This window comes from Dioscorea cayenensis, chromosome 17, assembly GCF_009730915.1.
Source record: "Dioscorea cayenensis subsp. rotundata cultivar TDr96_F1 chromosome 17, TDr96_F1_v2_PseudoChromosome.rev07_lg8_w22 25.fasta, whole genome shotgun sequence".
NCBI lineage: Eukaryota > Viridiplantae > Streptophyta > Magnoliopsida > Dioscoreales > Dioscoreaceae > Dioscorea > Dioscorea cayenensis.
This window is the reverse complement of record NC_052487.1, coordinates 1,824,087-1,836,282: the sequence shown is the minus strand read 5'-3', so window position 1 is coordinate 1,836,282 and position 12,196 is coordinate 1,824,087. Positions and strand designations below refer to the sequence as shown.

General features: G+C 33.2%; 1 long non-coding RNA gene across 1 annotated transcript; it reads right to left on the bottom strand.

Annotated features, from left to right (window-relative positions):
- Nucleotides 1–208: 208 nt before the first annotated feature.
- Nucleotides 209–4,676, bottom strand: LOC120279997. The gene is made up of 3 exons (XR_005542230.1): nt 4,659–4,676; nt 3,829–3,880; nt 209–349 (listed from the first exon to the last, which is right to left on the bottom strand). It is a non-coding gene; the product is annotated as an uncharacterized LOC120279997 (long non-coding RNA).
- Between the last annotated feature and the right edge of the window lie 7,520 nt (nt 4,677–12,196).

The window sequence follows — 12,196 nt, the reverse complement described above, 5'->3', positions numbered from 1 at the left end:
ACAGGAGGTTTATCTAAATTTTCTCTGATACCACTAAATTTGTCACGCCCCGAACCTGGTGCGCTGACAAACGGCCGCAGACCCACAGGGCGGGGCCCAGTGAACCTGGAAGGCCTTAAAACCTAACACAGACTAGGAGTAGAAATAAACTGACAGAATAACAAATAAGAGTATAACTTAAGGTTTACAACCAAACTCAAATACAAGGTAAATAAAAATACAGCATGACCTACAAGGAGGTTCTTAACCAATAATACAACTGATGCAAAGACATAAGCATTAAGACATAAATCCCAAAGAAGACATCTACTGGAAGCCTTCTAAGATCCCTGGGTCTACTGCTCCTGATCTGAAAAGGATTTAAATAAATCCATGAGCTCACTAGCCCAGTAAGTAATCCAAAACAACTGAAAGCAAAAGTTCAGGTTTGAAATTTTGCACAAAAATGCAATAGCACAAAATAGTGTAAACAAAATCAAAAGGTAAAACAATAAATACAATATCCAAAGTATGTCTCCAAATTCACTGAAAGTGCCAAAGGTCATTTGTTTACCCTCGGTGACAGACCCGAGCCGAAATAACTGAAATCACTTATTTACCCTCGGTGACCCGAGACTGAATAACAGGTGGCCGTTGATTATTTCACCGAACGGACACGGTGCAAAACTGTAGTCTCATTTTCCAAAATTACTTGTCGACAAGGTCGGGGTTTAACCCCCAGCGAGTGGTTGCATATTGTTCATTTGGAGACCAAAAAAATTCGAGATACATTTCCAAGCCAAGAATACGAGAATATACACAAGTATTTTTCCAAAAAAATTCATCTAATAAAAATAAAGTAGATAAATAAATAATGTAAAAAGAAAAATACTCACTTTTCCAAGCCTAAGCATGGTTCTCATTTTGGAGAAATAATAACAACATTTCACAAATATTTTTCCTAAAAATTTAAGAAAAATAAAAAGATTTACCAACAAAAATAAAAATACCACAAGTATAAATAATAGTGAAACCAATAAATAATTATCCAACCAAACTCAAGGATGAAATGCATGATTATTAATACAATAAAAATACTAAAAATTTGTAAAAAAATTCAAGGTCTAATGTATCTCATCAATTGAAGAAAAAAATGATCCACCTAATTCCAAGATAACTAGAAAAAAATAATTTCAAGGGAAATATTGACTAAAAACAAAAGTCTGCTAAAAAAATTTTTAGGAAGGAGATAGGCTAGGGACATAAAGGCAAGTGGATATTTAAGGGATAAATGTATAACCAAATAATATATATGTAATTCAAGTTGATGTTAGGTGGACCAAGGATTCAAGCACTTAATAAATCTTAAGTTTTTGTTATTGGGAATAAACAAGATTACAAAAAGGATAATTACTTTGCCAAATATTTGGAAGTAACAAGGAAATAACATGTATAAGTTTTGGCAAATAAAAGCACTATGGTTCCTACTAAGTGTCACGCCCCGAACCTGGCTCCCCAGGCCCAGTGCACTGACAAACGGCCACACACCCACCAAGCTGAGGCCCAGTAGGCATGTAAGGCCTCAAAACCTGTTCTCAACAAATCACAAAAAAAGTCTAACAGAGAGCAAAGGCTAGAAACAAGAATGGAGTTCAGCACTAAAAGAAATAACTAAGTGTCTTGCACGATTGCTACAAATTTAATCAAATAAAAAAACTATGCCCACAACAACGGGACTTATTACATGCTAAGAAGATTGACGGTGGCCCAACGATCCCTGCTAAGCTATCCAGTCATCGACCTCTACTCCCGATCCGGAAGAAAAAATAACAACAAAATTTATGAGCTTGACGACCCCAAATGAAGCACCCACTAAAAAAATATAGGGATCACTTATCAAAAATCATAATTTAATGATTTGCAAAAACCAACCATAAGTTTAATTCACATAACATAGATGTCAAAAAAATTAAGCATATAGGGTCCCCCAAACAACTATTGCCCAAAACAAATCACAAAAATTCATATATTTACCCTCGGTGTCCCGAGACAAAAACAAAAAGTCATATTTTTTTACCCTCGGTGACCCGAGCCAAAAATTAACAAAGGCCGATATTCCGCACCGACGGCAGCGGTGGGAAACTATAGTTTCTAGAACAAAAATAAGTGTCGACACGGTCGGTGTTTAACCCCGATGTGAGGGTTATTGCAAAAGTTAGTTGGGGACTAGTTTTTATATCAAAGTACCTTATGTTCACAAACGATGAACTAGCAAAAATTCAAAAACAAGCAAAAGTACAAGAGTTTACGATAACATGATCCCATTTTTTGTCATATCAAAATAAACCAATTAATAGAATCCATACATTAACAGATAATAAAAATAATAATATTTACTAAACAAAAAAATTAAATAAAAATACCCAAAAATCGAGTAAAAATAGAAAAATCTGACTTAAATAAGTAACATAATTATAAATTAACTAAGTGTCTGATATAAACAAATAAATAAATAAAAGAAATTTTAGAAATCCTGGATTTAACAAAATGAATTAAAAAAAAATTCAGATTTTGAATATAATATAATTTAAACAAATGAAATAAAACTCAAATGATATGATCAGGATCCTTTTACGAAAAGGTACATAATATTTTAAAAATCTAAATAATCAACATTTAATGAATCCAGAACTCTTTGCTTAGAAACGTCTTTAATTTAAAATATTTTAAATAACTAAATGATAAATCCGAAATTAATCATATTGGAAAGGATAAGTCAGATTCATAATAGTAATCTAATCTTTATAAACATGAATACTTAAAATGATTAAATTCACAAATTTAGCTAGTGTCAAAGAACGTATAAATATAGCATAATTTATATGTGGGATACTTACCTGATATTCGCTAAACCCACAAAAATCCAAGTTGACTCCCACTTAACTCTCCACAAAAGAACCTATAGACATAAAATCAATTCAATAACCCTAACTTTACAAATTAACTAGGAGTCTTGGATTCCAAGTATAACACTTAATCTTATAAAGGATCGGAAAAATAAATATCATTGGATACTATAAGACCTCAATCAAAAACACCGCACATCCTAACCCAAACGATGACGAGTGCATCAAGAAGAAAAATTAAACTGCTAAAGCATTACTAATTAACCTTTGAAGGATAATATATATTCACACAATGGCATCCATAAATAACCGAGGATAAAAACATGGAGAAGTAAAAGCTTGCTCGAATTCATCGAACCACTAGCGAACTATAAAGAACGTATTTAATAGAGAAACTTAAAAAGAACATGAAGAACCTACAAGCGGAGAACATCTAACATACAACACCAAACAAACACCCAACACTCGCCAAACAAGACCACCACAAGGTATGCAAATCGGATGACTGCCTAACCTTGTATTTGGAAGTTGCTTAGATCCTCGTTTGACAATCGGGACTAGGAGAACCTCTCGATTCTGCCACCACAACGCTAAAGAGACGATAGGGGAGAAGACTGCGAAGTTATCCCTTTTTATTGAGATTTAAAAAAAATCGCGCAGGTGGGAGGTTGCCTAAAATATGGGTAGAAGGTTATGAAAGGATAAGATAAAACTTTTAAATGAAACTAATTAAATTAAATAAAAAAACAAAAAGATAATTTTAAAGAGAGTGGGGTCCACACTAAGTATAGAAACTTCTCTTCCTCTAAAAACACAAGACATAAATAGATGGCATTCTCACAATAATTTTTTAAAGAATAAATGCAATTAAAATTTCAGAATTTTACATGAAAATAAATCAAAACCACAAAATTTAAATACAAGAGTTTAAGGGATTACTTACTTGGTGATCTCCTAAATTCAAAAGAAATCCAAGATTATAGCTCAAGGTGATCCTATAATCCAAGGAAAACCAACCAAAATACATGAATACATGTACACATGGAAACATACACAATATCATGGTTTTTAAATAGCATGCTAGTTCTACCCTCAAATATGGTCCAAAAAAAAATCTCCACCATGCTTGGGTGAGCAAGAACTAAGCAACTTATCATTCATTAAACTAATGCCAAGGCCAAACCTTTCTCCAAACAAGGATGGTTAAGCACAAGCCTTTGAGCTAACACTAAGCTCCAAGGGTTTCAACAACAATTTGAAAGTATCTACAAGTAGATCTAACATAAAACTAATACTAGTGGTAATAACAATGATGTGGGAAGGGAACATAGAATGATTAAGAGGAACAAGGACAATAGGTGAGAGAAACAAGGATGGAAATAAATCTCCTAGCACAAGTAGTAGATCAATGCATGCATGCATGCATGTATATATATATATATAATCACAAGGGTGCAAGAATATATAAGGTCCAACACACATGCCAAAACTACAAAAACTAAACATTCATTAGGCATGCAAAAAAACTTGGGTTTTTGGCTTGGGTTTCAAAGCAAAAATGGTATAAACATATAGATGGTTCCATGAATAAAAACTTTATGTAACATGGAGACCAAGAACTAAAAGATACTCAAGAGGCACAAGGGTGGGTTTCAACATGCATAAGGTGAGGTTTTTTTCATGCAAGGATAAGCACCAAAAATTTTAAACAACAACCCATGCAAACATAAGCAACAAGACAACCACCATCAATAAGAGGAGGAGAGAGCCTACCTTGCCTTTGGAGGACGCTGGCGGCTACTTGCTCTTCTTCTCCTCACCTTCGGATGCCAAGACCACCGGTGGAGACTCGAACTCCGGTGATGGATGGCCTTCTTCTTCAACTTCAAGGAGTAAACAAGTGGGAGAGTGGAGAGAAAGAGAGAGATGGAGGAATGAAGAAAGGAGATGACCATGGGGTTGAAAAACATTCGGCCAAGGAGGGGGCCATGACAAGATGGCTTCCGGGAATTCCTCCGGGAATTCTTCTCTCTAGAAAGACTCCCAGCATGGTGACAAGAAGAAGAAGAAAGGATTAAGGGGTAAGGTAAACAAGGTTAGCACTTAACTAAGTTTTATTTTTTCTTTTAGGAGACAAATGAAAGGTGTAGGGACCAGGTTGGCGGGGTCCACATTAATATATTATTATATTTATATTTTTAGCACTGTATTTGGCACCGTAATAATATATAAATATATTTATATTTTTGGCACTGCATTTGGCACAGTATTAGTATATTATTATATTTTATATTATTGGCATGGTTTTTGGCACGGAAGTAATATAATATTATATTTATATTTTGATATGGTATTTGACACGATATAAATATATTATTATATTTTTATTTTGGCACGACATTTGGCACAGTATTAATATATTATTATATTTGGGGTTTTGGCACGATATTTAGCACGGTAATAATATAATTATGTTTTTTAAAAAATATGTTTGGCACTGCATTTGGCACTGTCATGTAAAATTATTAAATTTATATATTTGGCATGATATTAGGCGCGGAATTAAAAAATATTTTTAAAAAAATTTGCATATTTGACACGGTTTTTTAGTTCCGTATCAAATGCTGTAACAAATTTGTCACAATTTTGTTTTCGTGCCAATTTTACTGTGCCGATTTGAAATTTTTCTTGTAGTGGAATGTGTTGGATGGGAAAAGAAAAGTAGATATGGATTGTGGGAAGAGGGAGTGGATGATTGGCAATATATAAATCAACATGGTTATGGCCTGTGTGCTTTCATGGGTATCTGCGGTTGGCTTGTCTTTAATGTTGTGTGTGGATTATATCATGCATGTTTTGGAAATGCCATGTTCTGGAAATACCATATTTGGAAGGTTGAGCTTAATAAATATATTTTGGTTTGATTTGAAAAAAAAAATCTATCCTCATGAAATGTAAGAAATTTAGATTGCAATACAGCAGAACAACAAAAGCATATAAACATCTACATAATACAACTGGTAGTAATAAATAGATGAAGGACTTTTTGGTGGACATGATAAGAAAAATATGATAAGATAAGCTATCATATAATGATCTTATTTTTTTCTTTGATGAGCCAAAAAGATATGATGCCCTTAACATATTGACTGATTTTACTTTACTGACCACCTAATAACTAATTATGGAGGGTCAAAATAGAAATAAGTAGGGGAAAAAAAAATTGATTTACTTTTTGCCTTTTTAGTTGATTTGTTATATATTATTCTTTTGATCGTCACACTTATGTTTGGACGAGAAGCTTTTCAACGTTTCACTATATTTCTTATTCTTTTGATCATTACACTCTAAGTTTAACAAGAAGTCAACGAGATAGGTCCAAAAAATATTTTTTTTTTTAAATTATATAAATTTAATTTGTTAATTTACATGCAATTCATGTCATATCCTATCATTATCTAATTTACTTTAAACGTAAGATAGGACAACAATACATACATCAAATACAAGATAAAATATAAGTTTATCATGCCAATATCCTAACTTACCTTTATCTAGTCCTCATATCTTATCTATTCTTAACCTATTTTGTTAACAAGCGAAGTATCAATGCTTACATGAATGTTGGATAATGGTTTGATTTTAAGATCACAAACTATGATCCGATATGTTTTCTGATTGAACTCAACATTGAGTTTCACGAGGCAAGGTTTCACAACCGCCTTGGTTAAGTTTGAAAGCTCAAAACCTAACACGCGTAAAGTATCCCATCCATCTATCGATGGTTTTGGTTTCTTAGATTGATTTTAAAATTAAAGCTTTTGGATACGGTTAGCATCAAAGAGGAGTTAGTGATTTGTGTTTTTTATTAGGATATGATGAAATAGTGACATCATATACGATTTTATCCCCTCAAATTGAGACATTAATATATATATATATATATATTTTAATTAATTTTTTTATTATTTAAATCTATAAACAGTAAACCAAAACCAACTATGGTTTTTAGGGCTTAGGATATAGGATTTAGGGTTTTGATTTTAGAATTTTAGGGATAGAATTAAATAGTATTTGAATTTAAGATTTTAAAGATTTAAGTAGGGTTTTATAATTTTTAGAATTTAAAGAATTATACCATTAAAATTTGAAGTTTATAAAATAAAGAATGACTTGGATGATGATGCGGATGTCAAGTTAGTATCCATGTCTTTCAAAAAACCTATTTGATGTGAAAACTTCTGACATTGTGATCTTTGTGATAAAATCTAACATTTGATAGCAATTCTTTGATCTTTCTTTGATATTGATTTGTGCCAAGAATAATAAAAAAATATAACTAGAAAAATATATAAATAAATAAATAAATTGTGAGGGAGGGATGTGGCATATGAATTTAATACTTTGAAATTCAAAATAATTAATATAGAGTTTTATATTTAATATATATATATACACTCTGAAATATTCGGGTGGCTAAGGGCAATAGTAAGATAAGATATGAAAAAACAATATCATGATAATATCATCAAATAATATTCCCATGTGAACATTACATAATAAAAAAAAGTATAAAATTAAATCAAGCTTCCAGATTTGATAAATGATATATGTTCTACTTCAAATAATGAAAAAAAGAAAAAGAAAAAATCTGGTAAATATACTTTGTGTTTTATTACCTGTAAATTGGTCTAATGTTACTATAAATTAACATCTATAAATATTGGTTGTTTTGCTTGGTGATAAATATTGTGCAAAGGGAATAGTGTAACGCTTTCATCCCTTATGTTATAAATACCAGAATCCCTAAATCCGTACTTGTGGCTTGTATAAATATTGTCATCACTAAAATAGATAATATTAGTTTTTGTCTTATCCTCCACAATAATTGTTGGAATCCACATTGCATGATTAGAGCCCAAAAACAAAGCATAACTATCTATACCTTTTAGCTCAATAAATTTATTGTTTTCTTGATCCACCTTAAATAGCATGAAGCGCTTTGTGCGATAAAAATCTGTAGTATTTACAATGAGTTCCTTAATCCTATAAACAAGTAGTAAATCTCCCATAAAATCTATCATATATATTTTCTGTCCATATAAGCCACCATTGTTGTTGGAAGTAATTTCTATTAACTCTTTATTCATACCATATTCAACTCGACACACTTGACTTTCTTCACCAATAACATAAAATGATCCATTATACCATATAGCATCTTCAAGCAAAAATTTGCTAGCTAGTACAGTCCATCTTAAGTCACCTGGCCTCCAAAATGCTAAATTGGAACCAACTAAGAAAATAACCATCACAATGTAGTCAGAACTCTTTGAAGGATTGGCTGATATCACTGCTTTAGAAATAAGTTGATCACATCTATCCATCCGCCAAGCCTTAAAAATTTCATATGAAAATTGAGGTAATTTGACCTGAGCTTTAGAAAAAGGATTCAACAAATTTATATTCAAATTTAGATCTGTTGTAATTAACCAGCCATAAGAAAAACCAACACAATATCTCCCATATAACTCAGATACTTCTATTTGGTAAATCTTCTCCTTTAATGGTTTGAAGAACCTTGGGGAATCAATATCAAAGAAAAGCAACCAAGGATGTTGTTTTTTGGAGAAGTGGTCTCTCATTTGCAACTTTGGACCAATGTGAACATACTGCCCCAAATCGAATATAGTCAGAAAATGAGAGAAACTTTATTATCTCTTGCAATATATCCCTCGGAAGATTTGCATAATCTGCCATAACTCCTGCAAGTTCAATAAAAGAGAAAAATATTATGCTTCCATGCTTTCATAAATAGACATTAATTTAAATCATCATCATTCTTATGGACGTAGGATATGTATATTTTATCATAGTTTACATAACATCCCTATTCGATTTAGATATTATTTTTATATTTATTATATAGGTTTATGTTGAAGTTTATATTTCATTTTATTTTAAAAAAAGTATTATAAATTCACAAAAAAAAAAACTGGGTTGACCCAGAAAATCAATATATTTATGAGGATCAACAAAACAGCACAGAAGTTTATATATTTTTTAAAAATAAAAAAAATTGTAATCAAACTGCTCCCACTCTTGTCCTAGCCAATGGCTTGACTGGTGCTTATATACAATTATAATATCATAAATATTATGAATTTATAATGTCTTAGCTAAAACGAAAGAAATTTATAAAATAAAATACAATAAAAATAAATATAAATAAGCGTACTTTTTAATAGAATAGAAAGTGAAGAAACACACCAAAAAAAGAGGTCAAAGTGAAGTGGGCGGAGCAAGTATTCTTTTATAGATTTTTGATTTTTTAATCCTGATCAAATTTTAATTATAATCAAACTCCTATTAAAAGTTTTGTAAAAATTTTTATGATCATATCATTCTACACTAATTCTAATCAAATCCTAATCATAATACTAATTAACTTCATCTCACACAAAATAAATTGTTTTTTAAAATTTTTAATAACAATAAATAATTAGTTTAATTTTAAAATTATTTTACAACAAATAATTATTTATTCATTTAATTTGCTTGATTTTTTATTTTGCAGATAATTTTTTATAACAGATAAATTATTGATGCCGGGAAAACAATATGAAGGAAGTGATCCACCACCAATCAGAGTCTACCGAACGGATACAGAACCAAAGCAACTCACCACCCTTGAAATCCACAAAAGCCATAAAGAACTGAAGGGGTTTTGTTTCTCTCTGAGCAGTAAGACCTAAGAGAACAAAAAAAAACAAAAGGACCGGGATGAACCTTACCACTTTCCAGTCTTAGCATTCTTCCCTTACCACTTTCCAGTCTTAGCATTCTATCTTTTTTAACATCCAAGTCAGATCTTAAAAGCCACTCAGAACATCTCTCCAAGCTTAGGAAAACCAAAAGATAAACACACCATTAAACTAATACACTCATAGAAGCTAATTAAAAGTTAAAAACATAAGAGAATGGTATGAAAATAGTAGAAGTAGTTGAGTTCCCAAGAACCAATCATCCTGATATGTCTCCAATCTGATACCCATAACTTTTTCTAGGGTCCCCCAATTGAAGAATGGTTTGTTGGGTTGAAAACTAGACTTCCATGGCTTCCCAATTATGGGTCAAATAGATCTTTTGGACACCCCAATTAGTACAGATTTCATATGAAATTTCACCCAAGACATGGTATTTTTCAAAAACATTTTCAGTGTCCGTGTTTAGAACTTAGCCTTACTTGCTCTACTCCTGCATTATTTATGTAGTTTAATTTTGAATCATTTAAATTTTAATAATCTTCATTACACACAAATTAGACACCTTGGGGTCGGACCATGTCCTTATTCACCTTGAAGTGGGCGAGCATACGTTTAGACAGAGACCTTTCCGCTTTGAGCTTGCTTGGTGCACGGCGGAGGGGTTTTCTGAGTTAATCCAACTGTGGTGGAGTGTGGACACCCCAGCGGGTTGTGGCGCCTTTCTTATTTCCAAGAAAGTGGCGTGGATGAAAAAGATGCTTAAACACTGGGCCCGCACTTGCTTCGGTTCGATTAAGCTTAAAAAGCTTGCCCTGATGAACGAATTAGACACCCTTGACATGGCTAAGGAAACCACTGCGCCCCGCACGGAGGATATGGCGAAGGAGGATTCCCTCCTGCAGGAGCTCGAGGCGATTAGGAGGCAAGAGGAGATTTAATGGAAACAAAGGTCTAGAGTAATCTCGCTTAAAGAGGGGGATGCTAATACTAAATTTTTCCATGCGGTGGCTAACGGTCGGAGGAACAGGAATTTTATCCCTAGCATTACCCGAGGGGGCCCAGTTTGTAGACTCTGGGGACATTGGCCAGATCTTCACAATGGGATTCAGAGCCCAGTTTGGCAGTAGAGAGAGAATCAGTTCAGGATTAATTGGCGGCACCTTCTCTCCTTTAAAGATTCCATGGATCTCTCACATCTGGAGGCCCCTTTCTCTGTGGACGAGATCAAAGGAGCTGTTTTCGCTTTGGGTGCAAAAAAGGCCCCTGGCCTTGACGGGTTTCCGGTCTTCTTCTTTTAGCGTTTATAGGATATGGTCAAAACAGAGTTATGTGTCCTATGTGAGGACTTCTACTTCGAAAGAGCTAATCTTGAGCGAATTAATTGGGCATGTATCACTCTAATTCCTAAGGTTGAGAACCTGGAGTCTCCCTCTGATTACAGACCTATTAGTTTGATCAATTCCACCCTGAGGGGCCGTTTGGTTCGCGGTAATGATATATTACCACGTAACGAGATTACCGTGGTAATAAGATTGAGAATATTATATGCCCAGGAATGTTGTGGTAATTCATGATAACCATGTTTGGTTGGAAACTCATGTTACATAGTAATCAACTTGGTAATATTCTAAATTTCCCAAAATACCCTTGTGTCTACTATTTTATGCAAGTTTAAATTTAAAATAAAATAAAATTTTGGATAAAAATTAAATTTTCGAAGCTAAACATATTCCAAAAATAATGTTATTTAAATTTAATTTTTTTATCCAACAAATAAAGTATGAAAATTATTATATTTAAACAAAGGGCATATTTGTCCAAAAAATATTTCAGATTACCATTCACTTGGTAATCCAACATAGCCACCTATTTTGGTGGTAATGGGATTACCAAGTTTCTTGGTAATCTTCCAAGGTTAGTAATCACAGATTACCATCAATATTACCACCACCAATAATCCAAACATGGTAATGTGAAAAGATTACCACGTAATAGGCGGTAATGTGCAAATATTACCGCCAACCAAACGGCCCCTGAAGATTATTTCCAAAGTTCTAGCCACTAGGTTGAGCAAGGTCTTGTGTTCGCTGGTAGACAGCTCTCAGTTGGACTTCATTAAAGGTAGATGCATTATCGATAATATTGCCACGGCTGAGGAGCTTATCTTCAGTCTTCACAAGCGCCGGCTCCCTGGGCACATCCTAAAGGTTGACTTCTCTAAGGCCTTTGATTTAGTTGATTGGGACTTTCTGTTCGATTTGTTAGAGTTAAGGGGGTTCGGCGGGTGTTGGATTGGCTGGATCACCTCTTTACTTTGCTCTTCGAAGGCCTCTATTATCTTTAATGGCTCACAAAGCAGTTATGTGAGATATCGTCGGGGATTGAGGCAGGGGGATCCCCTCTCGTCTTTGTTGTTTGTCCTGGTTACGGATGTGCTGGGTTGCATGTTTAAGCATGCGTTGAATTCCGGGGTTTTGGTTGGTGTTCCTTTAGGTGACCAGGAGCGGATATGCAACATTCATTATACCGACAATCTGCTGATTC